The 17,871-nt window shown below is 37.5% G+C and overlaps 1 protein-coding gene across 6 annotated transcripts in view; it reads left to right on the top strand.

Moving 5' to 3' along the window:
- NCKAP5 (NCK associated protein 5) overlaps positions 1–17,871 on the top strand; it is a 631,235-nt gene that overhangs the window by 535,588 nt on the left and 77,776 nt on the right. The window lies entirely within an intron of this gene.

Below are 17,871 nucleotides of genomic sequence, written 5' to 3'. Positions count from 1 at the left end.
TTTATTTTGTCTTGTAAAAGGCATTTGTATATATATCTCTATCTACATCTCCATTTCATGTTGTGAAGGTACTTTGTATAACGGTAGCTTTCTTTAATAAGCTGATCAGATATCTAAATGAGCCAGCAGTGTGCAGCGGCTGCCAAAAAAGCCAACACAGTTCTAGGCTACATAAACAGAGGGATAGAATCAAGATCACGTGAAGTGTTAATACCACTTTATAATGCCTTGGGTAAGGCCACACTTGGAATACTGCATTCAGTTCTGGTCGCCACAATGTAAAAAAGATGTGGAGACTCTAGAAAGAGTGCAAAGAGCAACAAAGATGATGAGGGGACTGGAGACTAAAACATATGAAGAATGATTGCAGGAACTGGATATGTCTATTTAATGAAAAGAAGGACTAGGGGAAACGCTATAGCAGTGTTGCAATATCTCAGGGGTTGCCACAAAGAAGAGGGAGTCAAATTATTCTCCAGGGCACCTGAGTGTAGAACAAGAAGCAATGGGTGGAAACTAATCAAGAAGAGAAGCAACTTAGAACTGAGGAGAAATTTCCTGACAGTTAGAACAATTAATCAGTGGAACAGCTTGCCTCCAGAAGTTGTGAATGTCCCAACACTGGAAGTTTTTAAGAAGATGTTGGATAGCCATTTCTCTGAAATGATATAGGGTTCCCTGCCTAGGCAGGGGGCTGGACTAGAAGACCTCCAAGGTCCCTTCCAACTCTGCTATTGTATTGTATTGTATATCTGCCTGCTTCATGAGAAAGTAGATCATACTTTTTCAATTACTGCAACTCTTTGGACCTAAAGTAGCCTATGTCAGTTCAGCAGATGGATAGCAATGCTTGTCCAATTTCCACAATTGTTAATATTCCATTAAGGGTTTTCAATGTTGGTAACCCCATAGCCCGCACATGCTCTGCAATTCCTACCCCCATTATACTCTTGGCAGCACTACTACTCTTGTTACTGCACAGGTTGAGGAATTGTTTGTATGATCTCTCAGAGAAGATAAATGAATATTGTCCTAATGCAATTTCTTCCCAAGGGGGAAAAAAACAAGCTTATAATACTTGGCTAATCTGCTGTTGGAACAGATATCAAGAATGCAATTGCCAAGGAAAGAGATCACCAAGAGGAAGGTGATTAAATTCTAGAAATTATGGAGGAAAGGATAATAAACTATTTATGTGCAGCCTCCAATCTAGTAGTCATGGCATTACCCATCCCTCCTTATTGTAGGTCAGTATTCTCTCCATGTATTAAGAGCACCTATTAGGAGGCTTATATATTAGATAGTAAGAAGGGCAAGATTTTAAGAGGTTATTTCTTTTCTATCTTTTGATAGCCTTTGGTTGTTTACTTACTGCATTTACATCCCATCTTGCTACTCAAAAGTTACTGAAGGTGCCTAACCATTAGAAAGAAGGAAAGAGAAAATATAAGCAATAAAACTCTCATTTTAAAAGTTAAGACTACAGCCAATTCAGACCAATAAAGCATGACAGAAAAGGGAGATCTTGACTCCTTTCCTGAAATCAAAGTGAATGGGAGCAGCATGCCTTTAATGAAAAGAAGGACTTGGGATGACATAATTGCAGTGTTCCAATGTGTACGGGGTTGCCACAAAGAATAAGGGGTGGCAGGCCTAAGGTCCCAAAGAAAAGAACCCTGATAGGGGGTCAACCTATTCCCCAAAGCACCTGAAAGCAAGACAAGTAACAATGGTGGAAACCAATCAAAGAATGAAGCAACCTAGAACTTAGGAGAAACTTGCTGACAGTTAGACCCATCAGTGGAATAACTTGCCTTCAGAAGTTGTGAATGTTCCAACACGGGAAGTTTTGAATTCTTTCTAACCACAAACACCAAATTATTTCCCAAGTAATATAGAAGCAGTAACTTACATCCTCTGGGTATACCCAAGTATTACTTTTATTGAAATAATCAATAAAAAGGTTTATTATTTTATTGTTTAAGTTATGTGGAAGAGAAGACTAAGGCTTTAGTGTCTCGCTTAAGCTCATCATATTTGAGATAATATCCTTTGCATTAAAAATATCTGCAAAGGAACAGTTAAATTAGGTGAGAGCATCAATGAATTATTATGATATTACGGAATGATCTATTTAAATGAGCAGATTTCGTAACAAACCGTAATGAATTGGATGAGTTTTTATTCAGAAAACGGGTGTAAAATTCAGAGAAAGAAAAGTACAAAAAAAATCTTCTTACCTGAAAACAAAATCTATATTCAACAGAAGTTTGTTATGCTCTCCTGCAGCTTGAGAGTGTAGCTTAACAGTGTCAATCTTTATTTAATGAACCCTTTCAATAGAAATTGAGTAGAATCATGTAGCAATCATTTTCGCAATGTGTGAGCCATTCATTTTCTATCCCATCTGATAAAGGAATATTTGCATTATGTCTTTACTTGCTACCCAGAGAAATCTATAGAACCCCTAAATGTTTTTGTAAGCAAATGTAGTAGGATACCTGCTGCCAGATAAAACTAGTAGCATCAAATCAACTGTTACTTTTTTGAGGGAGTACCTTTTTTAAAAAAAATCTACTCTGAGGAGTTATATATGGATAAAAAGGATACCACCAGATCACGTTTTTAACTATCTATACCTGCCCAAATCTGCATGCCATCACATGTATGTGAGAAAGAGAGATCTAACAAGTTAGTGCAATCAGGCAGGTAACATTCTTGTAGTTGTTGATTTGTAACTTTTGAAGACAGGTTCAGAAAACTGAAATCTTAGCAGGGAATCAATATGGAAATACGCTGGCACACTTTTGAGAAACAATAGTTTACTGTAGTTATATGCAAATATTATTTTTACAACTTACTCCAATGCTTATGTTGAGAATGGGACTTCATGCATGCCATATAGATTATCCTTTTGATATCTTTAGAACTTTGTAGATCTGTTTAGAAAACTTCCCTTTGCATACACAGTTCAACATACAAATGTTCCTGTACAAGAAAATATCCCAATAGCACTGGACACGAATATTAACTAGGAGAAACCAAATGCAACAACCATACCAGAGGTGGTATTCAGCAGGTTCTGACCAGTTTGGGAGAACTAGTAGCGGAAATTTTGAGTAGATTGGAGAACCGGTAAATATCACTTCTGACTGGCCCCGCCCCCATCTAGTCTCTGCCTCCCAAGTCCAAGCTGATCTAGAGGAAATGGGGATTTTCTCCAGGGGATATCCTTCTCCTGGAGTGGGGAGGGAATGGAGATTTTACAGTATCCTTCCACTGCCACACCCACCAAGCCATGCCTCACCGACCAAGCCATGCCCATAGAACCAATAGTAAAAAAAGTTGAATCCCACCACTGAACCATACATATTTAAAACATTGCTTCATGGTATTAACAAATGCACATATATCCAAAAGTCAAATAAAACAATATTTAAGCGAGAAGAGTAAGCATAAATTGAGATAATTGGATTTCCACTAACTCGTGTCAAATATTTAAGTGCCTTTGAGGTCATTGTAGAGACAAAGAGAAGGAGGGAATTGATTCCAGAGTTATGAGGCTAAATCCTGCAAGTTCAGAATTTATGACCTAGAACTGAAAAAGGTCCTTCTGAAAGGATCATAAGAAGTGAACAAGACTATAAGGAGAAATAAGGCCAGGCAGATACGGGAGCAGGGCATTTATTTATTTGATTGACTGATATTTAACTTTCAATTTTGTAATTCTCAACAGTTACATGATTTGCAAAAAAATTAAAACATCCATATTGTCCAAATTCTGAAGTGTGCAGTGACATCTGCCAGAAACCATAGCCCACATATTTAAGGTTGGAATGTTAAGGAACAAAGCATTACTTTCTAGAATCACATTTATTTTCATCACAGTCTTATACCCAATGAAAGACCCCTTCTGAACTGAGAAACATACTTCCCAGAAGACTTGGCCATAATAGCTGTTTGTTGTGTTCAACATACTGTAAAACTTCCAATTACGCCTTTTAAAGAAAGCATACTTAAAAGTAAACATGGGCTAATTGAAAATTGTCAGAACTTTGATAATGATTGGGATAGGCAAAGTTAACTGGAATTTGTTGAAATGGTTTTATGTAGAAACAATTCTCTTCTAGAAACAGGCACTCATCCTTTATAAAGGGAATTATTTTAAAAAAACAACTTCCCTTCCTGAATAATAAATATCTAGTATGCAGTAATATCTTCTAAATAATGTCAAGTTACTCTTTGTCACAGTCTGTTGAAGACAAATAATTACTTTCTTCTTCTAAGAGATAATACACATAGCACTTGTCTAATTGCCAATTCTTCTGCAACACTACTGGGGCATTCGGTTTAGCTGTCCCTCCTGTAAGCCAAATGCATTTGTGTTCTGGATCGACTTCCTTTTTAAACATAGCCTTAAAAATGCCTTTATGATTATGTACAATCAGCTACTCAATTATAATAATTACTTTTCCAGAAAATTTACCCTGTACCATCTCAGTTATATGGAGAATATATATTAAAAAAATAGCATTCTGAAAAATACGTGTAAATCCAACAGTTGCATGCAAATGTTTAGGCTGGTCAAATGGTATGTTTCAATAAACTCTAAATGAATCAGAGCGGACACAACCTTTAAAGTGTACAAAGTTAAACAACTAATGTTCTTGCCGATTTGAACGCATACTTTGCATCCTTTTATGAACAATTATATACAGATTCAAAATAACAAAACAATGAAGCATATTTCTATCATTGCATTGGGAGGTCATTTCCCATCCTGCTCTTCTTTTCAAAACTCTTCTGGTTCAGACATATTCTTATGTTTCTTTATAAGCCCTACATGGTTGAGATCTGACCACATATTTTCAGTAATGTTCCGATATGGGGACATTTAAAAACATTTATCTTTTGTAACTAAATACTTTGACTGATTTCAGGCTACATTTCAAATCACTGTCTTGCTGAAATAAGCACTCTCTTTCTGCCTTTCAATTCTTCACTGGCAGTGAAATGTTAATATTTAGGGTATATTGATATTTAATCAAATCCATCCTTACATCTGGACCATATTTCCTGTCAACTAGCTGCCACAAACCCCAACCCATACTAGATTCACTATGGTAAGATGTCGTTTCCTTCAAACACTTTAATGTTTTAATGCCAAATTCATTTTTTGCAGTTTTTGTTTTATCAATTTAAGGCATATTGTTCCAAATGAATGATTTTTTTAGGCAATACCTAAAGATTTCCTTTAGATGGATAGACCTAAAGATTAGATAGACCTAAAGATGGGACGGCTCAGTGGCTTGTCAATTAGAAAGGTTGGCGGTTCAGCAGTTCGAATCCCTAGCCCACATAACAAGTGAGCTCTGGTTACTTGTCCCAGATTCTGCCAATTTAGCAGTTCGAAAGCATGTGAAAATGCAAGTAGAAAAATGGAGCCACTTTGGTGGGAAGGTAACAGCGTTCTGTACGCCTTCAGCATTTAGTCATGCCGGCCATATGACCACAGAGATGTCTTCGGACAGCACTGGCTCCTTGGCTTTGAAACGGAGATAAGCACTGCTCCCTAGAGTTGGGAATGACTAGCACATATGTGCTAGGGGAACCTTTACCTTTAAAGCCTACCCTTTTAAATATGATCAGTACTATAGTTTCATGTGGATTTCATCTTTATAGAATCCTTCTAAGTCAAAGTGGTACGTTTTTTTCAAGTTGATCTGTGCTTGTTCTTTGAATGGTTTGACAGGAAGCACATCTCCAAAATTAACAGAATAACAGAGTTGGAAGGTACCTTGGAGGTCTTCTAGTTCAACCTACTGCTCAAGCAGGAGACCCAATGCCATTTCAGACAACTGGCTGTTCAGTCTTTTTTTAAAAGTCTATGGTGATGGGCCATCCACAACTTTTGAAGGGAAGCCATTCCACTGGTTAATTATTCCATTCCACTAGTTAATAAATTTAAAGACATTTCTAAAATTTTGTTTTCACTTTGTCATTATGCGGTACTGAGTGTAGATCAGTGAGAAAAAGATGAATTTCGATAAGCTGTAGAATCAGGCTGCAGCATGACAAAATTGACAAAAGTGAAGGGCATCTGAATACTTTCTGAATGCACTGTATGTATATGTATAATAGCTAATTTGGGGGTAACTGCTTTCAATCCTCTGCTTCATAAATAATATATAAAAATTGGATGGCTTTATTATGTTTTATTTTTAGTAAGAACACTAGTTTTGATCTAAAGATGAATAACTCAGGGTACATCTAGAAATGAGAAACTTGATTTCCGTGTGTGCAATGTATCTTTCCCTGATTTCAAACGTTCTTTTAAAATTCTGTATTTACTTGTTAGGAAGATAAAGTGGGTTCCCCCACTCATGCAATAATCTGTAAATTAGGAATAGGAAGTCGTCTTACGTTCTGTCACAGAGGATGTGCCACCTGCATAATGTAGCTTGTAGGAGAATATTAAGGGAATCAAATTTAGAACATCTATTAAAAAAGAGAGAAATGGTCACAGAGTGATGATATGACAAAATTCTTGGAAGAAGCAGCTAAAATCTAGCTTTGTAAAAAGTATCCTACGTTTCTTACCCGACATCCTAGTATTCAGGGATTCCTAACAATGAAAGGGAGAACCAGAAAAGTCCATAAACAGAATTGTCAGAGTCTTATACCGTATTTTTCGGATTTTGAAGAGGTAAGTAAGAAAAAAAAGTTTTTGTCCTCCCCGGCCCCTAGTAGCACTCTGCAGGCTTCAGCAGGGCTGGGGGAAGGCAAAATCAACCCTGTTTTTTGCCAAAATGGGGAAAATTTTCCCTTCCCCCAGCCCTGCTTAAGCCTGCAGAGTGCTTCTGGGGAGTGGGGGAAGGCAAAAGCGGACTGTTTTTTGCCCATTTTCACTAAAACGGGGGCATTTTTCCCTTTCCTCCTAGCCCTGCATAAGGCTGCAGTGCTTCTGTGGAGTGGAGGAAAAATACCCCCATTTTTGTGAAAAACAGCCCATTTTTTCCCCATTTTTCACAAAAATGGGATGCGGGGGCGGGGCTTCAGGAGGCCAAAAATAGCTGTATTCGATGTATAAGACACACCAACATTCCACACTTTGGGGGGGGAGGTGTGTGTTATACTCACGGTATATAATACGGTATTCCAATGCATAAAAGGCTCTGACAATTCTCTTTATGGACTTTTCTCTTTTGTGTTGTGATTTCTGATTGTGTTGTGATTTCTCAGTGAAGTGGTTTTACAGAAACAATGCATAGAAATTCTAGCTATTTGAAGTCTCATTTACCTATTTTTCCTTACATCTATGCCCCCAAAAATGATAAATATGACTTGTGGTTAGCTAAAAAAAAAATGCTCATTCTATCACCAAGACCATATTCTACAGATGGGGAAAATACAATGGGAAGTCCTCCAAAGTTCCATACTGTTCAGATGGCCTAAGTGAAGGCCTTTACTGTTATCAATGAATTATTTATCAATTTAAACTCCAGCTAATATGAAGGGACAGAATTCTTTTTATGAAGATCAAGTTAATTCTCCCCTCACCCACCCCCAACCAGCTTTTATTGCAGTAATTTGTTAAAAGGAAAATAGCTTCCCGAAATAAATTCATGTTAAAATGTTGGCCTTAAATCATAACCATTTGCTAACTACTGTCGCTTCCTGCTTATATTCAGTTAGCTTTGGGCACAGTGCTTAGAATATCATCTGGTCTGGAGGAGGAGAATTCATGTCCTGAAATTGGGATAATGTGGAAGAAAATGTGTGGTTTCACCGAAACTTTCTACTCTTGGTTTAGAGAACAAGTTGCCACAATATTAAATTGGTTTCTTACTCAAAATAATAATCTGTGTGAAAGAAAAAGCAAAAAAAACAAACCATAAATTCTGTGCATTATTGAGTCAAATTTATATAGATTGGTTTTGAACAACCTTAGCAGAATAGGATCTGGGTGGAACTTGGAAGACATCTGAGCAAGAATTCCTGTTTAGCAGTCAGTGATAATTCAGTAGTTAGCAAATATTTGGGTCACATTTAAATAAAATGGGGGTTTGGTTAGAAACTAAGTGAGCAGAATTTGATACCTCAAATCTTATAAACAGCTAATTGCTTACATTTTAAGTTTACATAGGTGTGTGGGAACCAGACTTCATTTGAGAGAAAATAGGAAAGTTTTATTACTATTATGAAAAAAAAAGGCCTTATTCTCCACCCCTTATCTCCTTAAACTGTTTTAAAATACCATCCATTGTAAACTCAGCATGCAGAAGGTGGACCACTAAATTTAAGAAACCCAACAATACAATAACCTGACATTCAAGCAGAGGTGGGCTGCACTTACGTTAACAACCGATTCGCTGGTTGCGAGCATTTGCTCGCTTCGCTCATGCATGCCTCTTCGGGGCTGAAACATAGCTTCAAACATGCATCTAATCAACTCACCTGGCTGCAGTGAGTACAGCAGGCATGGCATGGAACTCAGTTGGGCAGTGTGGGCAGGGGGAACGAGCCAGAAAGTTAGTTATATATGGAAAGGATAGTGCAGTTGAAGGTGGGCTTACCCAGCTGTGATCACAACTACTGGTTTGCTCGAATGGCTTCCGCCAGGCTGCAGCCCACGTGACTGCCTTCACATGGCTAAAGTATGAGAGTTTAGGGTTGATGGTACACATTGGATGTACAAAGAAGGAATGAACTCATTGTCATGCTGCCTGACACAACTCTAACTTGTTCTGGTTTTACAGACTTCTACAACTCCTTTTTTTTTCACTAGAGCCAGAGGTTTGGATTCTGATATTTTCTGCTGCCTTTTCTTTGTTTGGTACTCCATATTGTTGAGGTGGACCTTTTCAGCACCTCAGTTCATCTTCACGTTTGCAGCAGATGAATAAGGATATTAATTTCCCCTTTTTTTTCATATGGAGACAGATCCTGAAAAAAAAATGTTTTGAGACAGGGAGACATAAGTACAAGAAAATGAATAAATAGCATAGATCTTTAGAAAACTATTAACTATGAATGCATTGATTTGCTCTTCATTGGCTAAGGTTCTCTAATGTAAACTTTGACTAAAAGATTCTAGGGCCATGATGGCGAACCAATGGCATTTGAGCCACAGGTGGCACGCAAAACCCTAAGTCCTCCCATGAAAGTTAACATTCAGCAAAGTCACTTTTTGGGTAGGGAAGGCTGTTGTACAAGGTTTTCCAAATGGCTGATAAACAAAACTGTAACTTTTAAAGTTTGTCCAGTTTATAAGTAGGAACTTCGTTCTATTGCAAATGTTTTTGTTTCTGTGGTTTCTAATGTCTCTGGCAGTACATTTCAGGAAGTGGCTAGTTGGCTGGTATTACATTTCAGTAGTTGAATAAGGAAAATGAAGTAAAGGATCATATGAAAAGGAACTTAGTGTGGACCAACAGATAAACGGATATTACCTTATATGTTTTAAATTTGAAAGAAATAGGTTTATGGATTTGGTAGATCTACCTAAATTGGCAACAAAAAGGGTATAATGTTTAACTTTCAAGAAGTCTATGGATTCATAGCTGTTACATAAAGCTAAATATGGTCTGATTCATTCAGTCAGTCGCCTGATCCTATGGTCTGCTATAGTTCACGCAGTCCTTCACTTAAAGCTATTTGTTTAGTGACTATTAGAAGTTAACAACAGCACTGAAAAAAAAATGGCATGTCTATTTTTCACATTATGACCATTGCAGCATCCCCATGGTCACTTGATCAGTTTGAATGCTTGACAATTGGTTCATATTTATGACGGTTGCAGTGTCCCAGGTTCATGTGATCACTTTTTGTGACCTTCTGACAAGCAAAGTCAACAGGGAAGACAGATTCCCTTAACACCATGTTATTAACTTAACAACTGTGATGATTCATTTAACAACCATGGCAAGAAAGATCATAAAATGGGGCAAACACCACTTAGCAAATGTCTCAAATGTTTAGCCATTGAAATTTTTGGCTCAGTTGTGGTTGTAAGACAAGCACCACCTGTATTCGCCCCAGCCATCTTCAGGATAAAGTTGTGGTGCAGTCAAAAAGAAGGCAGCAGTTCCATCTGCCAAAAATGCTGCAGTTTTGAGAGTGGTGTGCTTCCAACTCAGTATTAGAATTTGACGTCCCAGTGAATGCCAAGGCCTTACGTGCAGCCTTATTGGTTGACAGTACATTTTTGCTTCATGCATGCTGGTTTGAATGCATGAAGTTTCTATTCTTTCTATTTCTATTCTAGTTCCTGTTGTTTCTATTCTTCTGTGTATGCCAAGACATTGAGACTAGTTTTTACAAACTAATCTCAAAAAATAAACTTTTACAAGCAGTTTATTTCTTTTCAGTTTCATTTACTAGTTGGCCATTCAGAGCAAAAACTGAAAACCTGATGCATTCAACTTTAGCTAATGTAGTTAAAGACAGCCCAACATATGTAATCCACTTTAAAACTGATTTGGAAGCCAAAATCTTAATTTCTGGGGAGAGGGTGGTTGTTTGTTTTTTGTTTGTTTTGCTTGTTTTAGCATTTCCAAGAATGAGAAGGACAGGCAAATAAAGAGAGCTGTTCTGCCATCTGTAGTTTGAGGCCTACTTGCCAATTGCAAATGCATTTTAAAGAAAAGAATGATTCACATTGGAGCGCTTATGAAAAATCAGGCTAATATTTGGAAATGGTAATGTTTCAGAATTAATAGGCATCCATGGATGAATCTGTTTCCTTCCAAGAAAACCAGCCATTTAATTTAGTGCAAGTTGTAGGTAGGCCCATTTCTCACATTTAATTTCTAGCAGGGGAATCCTTTGCCCCTGCTATGTATGTTTGAACTATTTGGTTTGGTCAATATATTGGATGTAAATGTAATGATTTCTTAGAATAAATGTCATTGGTGTTCAAACAGTATTTGAGCCAGGGAACATGCTAGCAGTCCACTAAGATTCACAATATAGTAAAAAGGAAAATAAAATTTGAAAGAGTTTTGCTTACTGTGACAAAATTAAATAACAAATGGGAAATATTATGAAAACAATATGAGGAAACATAAAATTGAAAAGGAAATGATTTGTTAGATTGTATTGAGCAGCGCCAGCCAATACATGATTGCTCACTACAGTCTAGGTTGAATTATTTTATTTGATCTAATTTAAGGATGTGCAAAAGATTTTGTATGTGAAGTATTCAGCAGAGAGAGCACCTGTTTTCCACATATTATTCAGATGATTTGATGCATAAAACTAAACTGGACTGTTATAGATTATGTATAGGCTGAAACAGGGCAATGGGTAGAAGTACAGGAAGAACTGAGAACAAAACAAGAACATCAGTGACACAACAATTCTTCCTTCCTTCCTCCCTTCTTCCTTCTTTCTTCCTTCCTTCCTCAGCTCCCAGTGCTAAATATTCCACTACCCCATCCATTCCCAATCTTTTCAGTGTCTTTGTTTTCCTCCTCTTCTTCTATCTTTCACTTCTACTACCAACGTGCCACAGGACACGTTGATAGTAGAAGTGAAAGATAGAAGATAACCCTTTAGCATCCCTACCCTCAATTTTCTCAGCACTTTCCTTTGCTCCCTACTTCTGGAGAAAGTTGGCCATGTTCCATTCATTGCAGGCAGCAAATGAACTCAATCTTCTTGGCTCATATTCCACATGAAGCCAAACACATTTTCTAGAACAATCATCCACAATCAGTTGCCTTTTTGAATCTGATAGACTGCAGCATTCCAAGATAACACGGCTGTGTTTTGGAATTTATACTTAAACCTAGAAGGCTCTACTATAGACAGTGCTACCATAGACATGAACCCTTGAAATCTTCTGCATTGCACAGGAGTTCCCAGTCAGTCAGATTAATAATGGAAGGTATTGCTTTAATGATCTAGCAGTCAAGAATTTTTTTTTCTGTTGTCTCCAATAAAACGATAAAACAAATGGGAAAAAGAAATGTGAATACTCCACAGATTATGATTCTATGCACAAACTCACATGAGGAGTTTTGCCTCTCCCATCTCAAATGTAAAAAAGCATTCCAAAATCTACTTACAACATAATTGGAATCATGAACTATCCAATGCAGTGATGCTGAAATTTGAATAAACTCAGGGTCCCTATCCAACACATAGTAGAGCTCCAAACATCTCCTGCTAGGTGGTGGTTCTTCTTCTTCTTCTTCTTCTTCTTCTTCTTCTTCTTCTTCTTCTTCTTCTTCTTCTTCTTCTTCTTCTTCTTCTTCTTCTTCTCCTCCTCCTCCTCCTCCTCCTCCTCCTTCTCCTCCTTCTCCTTCTCCTTCTCCTCCTTCCTATTCTCCTTCTACCACTTTGGATGTCAAAGGAAATACAAAATTCTGGCTCTCGCTCTTCTGGCATCCATCGTTAATTGATGCTGTGGTAGTCTCTCCATCTTCTTCTGGGTCTTCCTCATGTTCTTTGACTTTCTCTTCTTTTTGTATATGCCTTACATGGTATGGAATCCCAAGACATCCTCTCCAGGTGAGCGAATAACTTTTTTTGCAGGTTTTGTATGTAATTTAGGCTAGTTATTACTCCCTGCAGCAATAGAAGCACCACATGCTATTTAATAGTTTACAAAGAAATCAATTCCCCTGAAAGGAAGCCTGTGACATATTGGGACATTGATGATGGCAGGAGGAGAGAAGGCAAGGAAGACACTGGGAATGCTACTGGGACCTCAGATAAGCTGCTGAAGGGGGAGGGGGAACACACACCAACCATGCCCTTTTCACTCAGCTGAGTTTTGTTTTAACTAAAATCTGGAACAACCTAATTTTTTTGGTTTGGTTTCTGCTGAGTTATGGCTAACCCCAAAAAGTTTAGCACATTTTCTAGAACCCTTCCAGGTTTCTTGCTGATTTGCTATAACCCCCCCCCCCCCCAATTTCAGTTACATCCGTTCAGTACAATTTAAACATACCCACACTCTGGACTTTCTAAATTTCCTCTCAGGCTGACAGTAGAAGTGGGCTTCCCATCAGCTTTATATAGCTTGTGAGAATATGTGATCAGACTTTTTTTTCTCTCTCTCTCTCTCTCTCTCTCAGTTTTAAGCTAATGCTTCTGCGGTTGTCAGCCGAGAGATACCAATGAACCCTTTTAGTGTAATCTCTTTTGTAATATTTTGCAAATTACTCTGTCTAGATGGAAGGAGGTTTGCATTGAATGTCACATGGAACACCTATAAAATAAGCACAAGATTTTTCTCTCACCTCTCCAGAAACATGCAAATAGCAGGAAGCACAATAGCTTCCATTTTACACCTTTATGAAGAAAATATGATTCAGGACCAGAGGATATTTTCCTCTTGTTTTGTTTATATTTTTCAAGAAGAAAGGAAAGCTTAGTGCTCATTGCTGCGAGGGTGAACTTGATACACTTGCAGGGATTTTCAACAGATACATTTCTTTAATTTTTCAGCTTCATTAGTGACTCTAAAATTACTGGATTGAGATTGAGATACCTTCTTCTGTCTGACTGACAGTTGCCTCCAAGGAACTAGAGCAGAAGAAAAGAAAAACATATATGTGGCTCCCATGTTTTATTCAGTCATAAAATATAGAGAGGAATTTGAGAGATAATAATGAATTCTGGTCACTGAAACAATGGCATAATGGGAATTTATTCAGAATAGCTTCTTGTTCTAACTCTTCAGATCAGAATCAAGTAATATAAACTAAGGAATCATATGGAAATTCAGAGAATGATCTACATAATAATCCTAGAGAAGCAGCATTCAAAGTGGTTGGGTTAGTAAGCCCCTTAGGAAGGAGTTTAAACAAGATGGTGGCTGGGGAGGGCTACTTCAGTCCAAATCAAGGCTAGGGCTATGTGGAATTTTTAACACCCACAAGGTCATTGGCTGAGATAATTACCATATTTTACGGAATATAAGATGCACCGGAGTATAAGATGCACCAAGATTTTGAAGAGGTAAATTTTTTAAAAAAGGTTTTGCATTCTGCAGGCCTCCCAAACTTCTGCATGCCTCATTTTTTGTGAAAAATGGGGCATGCAGAGAGTTTGAGAGGCCTGCAAATTGTTCCTGGGGGCAGAGGCAAAAATGAGCAAAAACCAGCCCATTTTTTGTGAAAACGGGCACATTTTTTGCAAAAAAAAAAAAAACAGGGCCTGCATAAGCTTTGGTAGAGTACTCCTGGGGGCAGGGGAGGGCGGAAACGGGCAAAAAACTACCCGTTTTCGCCCTCTCCACCCCCAGGAGCACTCTGCAGGCCTCCCAAAGCCTTTAAAATGTCAATTTTTGCAAAGGGGGCAAGTTTCGGGAGGGCAAAAATGCTGTATTCAGTGTATAAGATGCACCTAGATTTTCACCCTCTCTTTGGGGGGTGGGGAAGGTGCGTCTTATACTCCGAAAATAGGTAAGCTCATTTTCCCATTTGCAAGCCAGAGTGATCCTCAACCCCTTTTTGCCAGTCAAATATATCAGTGAAGAAGCTCCCAGAAGGCCGTGAAGCATTGGGTCTTCCCACAACATTGAGGTAGGGTGAGACCGTTGACCGGTAGATACATGGGGAATGTTCTTTTGGGGGTGCCATGAGATCTAGTTTCTGTTAATATTACTGTTTGTTTTTACGCTTTGCTTTTTACATTTTGAACTGTCCAGGGTTACGATATATAAAATGGGCAGCCATTTAATTCTTTTAAGTAAGTAAATAGGACTATTGTAAGTTAAATCAAGAGACTAGTCTCAAAGGGGAAGGGAAGGGAAGAAGGAAGGAAGGAAGGAAGGAAGGAAGGAAGGAAGGAAGGAAGGAAGGAAGGAAGGAAGGAAGGAAGGAAGGAAGGAAGGAAATGCTCTTTTTTGTACTCTTTCTGAACACAATGAGAAATTAAATGGTGATACCCAAACTCTTGCAATACTGTACAGGTTGGAGGCCTCAGATGTTTATTTGCAGCTGGATCCAATTTATGTTTATTTGGAAAATTAGTTGTAGTAACTTCCAGATATCCAGGATTTTGAGAATAGCATTTCAATTTTAAAGCCTCTTTGAAATGAGCCCTTACTGCCTCTTTGCTAATGCTGTGGAATTCAAACTACTTTCCGTAATCATGGTAACTTGTTTGTAAATGATATTGGCATTAATGGGACTCATTTTCTTTTCATTTCACATAAACTGTAAAATATAATAAGAGATAACTGCCTATAGTTGTACTGAAGAGTATTGAAGAGGGGTATTTTGGAGCTAATGGAATCACTAAAATGAAAAATGTAATATCAAAGAACTGATTTGTTATAAGAAACAGAGATAAGAAATATTAAAGAATCTTTTTTTATCAAATTAGTAGATCTTTCTTGTCTAGAGAACAAATTATTAAAATGGGTCAAAATGGTTTCAGAAATATTTGTTTATCTATTTGGTGAATGTTGTTCTTTCTTCTCCAAAGCAAACTCTCTTTTTGAAACATAGATCCAAAATTCCCACCTTTTATAAATCTTGTAAAAGTGAGTAGTTGAAATAGTACAACGATGGTAAACATTGTAGATCGTCTTGGTCCATTACAAATATATGGAGAGAGGAGGGGTCAAGGAAGAGCAGTACAATTAGATTGATTCATTAAATCTGGCAGTGATCCATTTCCAAAAGCAAAAAAAAACCAACCCTTTACCTTCTGTCTCCTTACGTAGAAATACAACTTGGAAGATTGTAAAGCTAATTAGTCAAGGATAGTATTACTAACAATAATACTATTAGTAATATTCACTGCATTTTGGAACTAAAATTTAAACTTATTCCTGAAAAAATATTCCTTATTTGTGCTTTCAGAGAGACTATCGTTTGGTGCTTGTGGTGTTGCACTTAGATATTTATCCACCATTTTACACTGTTGAACCTGGTTTAAATTACTGTAAAATATTCAGGTTGCAGCAACTGTTTTACACACTTTGAACTTTAGATAGGGGCTATCCATGGTGCTGAAATAGTGGTGGTTAATTGCCGGGTATGAGTGATAGGCCTATACTTTCCTAATCTTACCATTGTTTGTTCTTACTCATACAAATTCCATCTATTGCTATGTGCAAGCAGTGTTCAGAACGCATGGATACCCTTTTTATTTCTTTATATCTGTCTCTAGAATGACATGTATTGGATGGCCTGAAATAGACTAGTCGTATAGGTCTACATTTGGTTTAAGATGTATTCTGTGCAATCTTTCACTTCATGAAATCTCCTAAGCCAATTTTACAATTCTGTGAGTAACTTAGTGAGCCTAAAATAATTGGGATGCTTTGATTTTTATTTTGTAAGAAGAGTACAGTCATTGCTCAAATCTCAAATATCCCAGATTGATTTATTTCCAGATAGCTACTGGACTGGTTAAAAATAACTTTATATGATAGCGTTTTGAGTTTCTTCTCTAAAAATAAGAGCCTAACCCTGTCTTATTTAGACTAAAGTCATTCTAGGCATATGTGAAGTTATAACTATAATAGCAAATGCTATTATGAAAGTCCCTTAGGAAAAATAAAAGATAATACCTCTAACAAAAGCTTCATTTTACTTGCTTTGTGATTCTTTGAGGACCATATACTATAATATTCCCCACCAACCATATTTTAATTCATATTGTACCTTTGTTGCTTATTTTTATTGTTTCATTGCTTTACTAATGTTATGTTTACATTTTTATCATTTTTGTTTTCCATTTACTGTTATAGGCTGCCCACAATAGCCCCATGACAAGATCGGGAAGCAAATAAATTTGATAAATAAAATTAAAAAGTAAAATAAAATTTCAGAGTATATTGAAACGCACTGGATCTGTATTACTCATATAGGCCTGGCTATGAAACATGCAACAGTTCTGACTAATTTGTACTCCATGCCTTACTTCCATTTTTAATGTAGATGGCAGTAAAGTGGAACACCTGGTTTGCATATGCTCTGTACTTCACTTATTTTCCAATTCCTCTACTTGAAATTGGATTAGTGGTATTATTAGATAATGGACAGATCTGGTAGTTACAGAACAGACATTTTGTTTTGCTTTGTACTTAGCTTTGTTGTACTACCACACTATTTGAATAGGTTGGATATTGAGATTGTCAAAAAGAAAAGGCTTTATAGTTCAACAAAGGCTGTGGCATTACCCAGGGTGACTCAGAATTTGGGCTATTCTTGGCCACCAAAGCACTTAGCAATAGCAATAGCATTTAGACTTGTATACCACTTCATAGTGCTTTTACAGCCCTCTCTAAGCATTTTACAGAGCCAGCATATTGCCCCCAACAATCTGAGTCTTCATTTTACCCACCTCGGAAGGATGGAAGGCTGAGTCAACCTTGAGCTGGTGAGATTTGATCTGCCAAACTGCAGCTAGCAGTCAGCTGAAGTAGTCTGCAGTACCGCACTCTAACCATTGCGCCATCTCAGCTCTGACCCAAACCTTTAAGGGCATGATATAGATATAGTTTTTGTGATTTGACATGGAAGGACATTGCTATCAATCTTTTGTCATACTTAGATCATTTTCTGATTCCTTTTTTGCTTGCTTACCCAATTTTGGAATAAATCAGTATGCTATCTCTGAGGGATGCTGTTAGAAGTCTTCTCCCAATGCTTGCGAGCTGTGAGGGAGCTGGTGAGGAGAAACAGACTCACACTCAACTCTGTCAAGGTTGAACTGTTGTGATTTGGGTCATTTGGCCCTGGATCACAACAGTTCAACCTTCATTTTTAGTGCACTTCCTTATTCAGGACTGGTGCACAATCTGGGTTTTTTTTCCAGAACGCACAGCTTTCCAGAATGCACAAAAGCAGGTGTCAGCTGTTTCTAGGAAGGCTTTCACACATATTTTACCTTGCCTGCTCT

Source organism: Natrix helvetica, assembly GCF_964273705.1.
Source record: "Natrix helvetica genome assembly, chromosome: 1".
NCBI lineage: Eukaryota > Metazoa > Chordata > Lepidosauria > Squamata > Natricidae > Natrix > Natrix helvetica.
This window is presented reverse-complemented; position numbering and strand designations above follow the sequence as displayed.